The sequence below is a fragment of the Delphinapterus leucas genome, chromosome 6 (assembly GCF_059928025.1).
Source record: "Delphinapterus leucas isolate spDelLeu-1000000601 "Yukka" chromosome 6, BTC_Dleu_Yukka2, whole genome shotgun sequence".
Classification (NCBI taxonomy): Eukaryota; Metazoa; Chordata; class Mammalia; order Artiodactyla; family Monodontidae; genus Delphinapterus; species Delphinapterus leucas.
In genome coordinates this window covers 55,655,145-55,656,317 of record NC_143134.1, presented here as the reverse complement: position 1 = coordinate 55,656,317, position 1,173 = coordinate 55,655,145, and the positions used below count along the sequence as shown (strand labels likewise).

Genomic DNA, 1,173 nt, shown 5'->3' with positions numbered 1-1,173 from the left:
TGTTTGTTTTTGTTTTTTTAGGTAGCCAGTCTTTTTATCAGCACCATTTGCTTGTGCTCATCTATTGTACCCCTTTTTAGAAGACCTATTTCTTTTGCTTTGTTAAAAAAAAACAAACCCCAATTTCTCAACACCTTAGTGTGACAAAATGTTCCAGGATTAAGTTATGTAATTGCATTGCAAAATAATAATGCATCTACCTTGCAGCAGCCTTATGCAAACCGCTATTTAATTTTACCTACTCAGATTTAACAATTCTGCAATGCACAACAACCCTTCATGTGACTTCATGGGATGCCCTGAAAAGGGCTCTTTTTTTCAATGTTGAGGTATGGCAGATCCTGTACTCTCAGCCACCAAAGCCCTAGAGTACATCCCTGGGGTTTGAGCTTGTAGACTACCATGGCTGTGACTGCTTTGGGCTTGGCGTACTCTGTGTAGGTGACTATATCCTGGATCATGTTCATCAGAAAGACTTGGAGCACCCTGCCGGTCTCCCCTTGGAAGAGGCTAGAGATGGGCTTAATGCCTCCATGCTGGGCCAGACACTGGATGGCAGGCTTCCTGATCCCCAGGTTTTTGCACAGCATTTTTCCATGGTGCTTGGCCCCTCCCTTCCCTGGGCCTTTTCCACCCTTACCATGACTAGACATGGTTGCTTTTGCAATATAAACATTTGTGATTTTAAGCCTCTAAGTTTGTTACACAGCAAAAGCTAACTGTTGTAGGTAATCAAGGTAAGATTGATTGAGAGATATCTTCTTTTTGCCCCTTCACTGTACCCCAGGAGATGGACCTATATGAACAGCATCATTGGGTTCCCTTGTGTCAGAAGATCAGAAAGAGAGAGAAGAATGAGGGAGGTCAAAGTATTAACTCCTGGGCTCTCCTCTCCCTGTTGGGTCACTGTGGACTGCCTGTGTTCCTTGACCAAAGCTCCCAATTCCTGTCAGGTAGCCCCTATGTACACAGCCTTCTCCATGTTTGGTAACTACTCCTTATTCTTGCCTCTTTAGGCTCAGAGGTGATTTTGGGGGCCTCAATGTTCCTGAGTTTCCCTTGTGATCTCTTTATTCCATGCCCTCACCTTTGTTTATAGCCCCTTATTAAATGCTTCTCCATTTTCCTAATTTGATTGTGCCATCTGTTTCCTGCTGGGACCCTGACTGAGAG

The 1,173-nt window shown here is 44.2% G+C and overlaps 1 pseudogene; it reads right to left on the bottom strand.

The window, feature by feature from the left end:
- Window positions 1-349: 349 nt before the first annotated feature.
- On the bottom strand, window positions 350-1,173 carry LOC111174559 (histone H4-like; annotated as a pseudogene).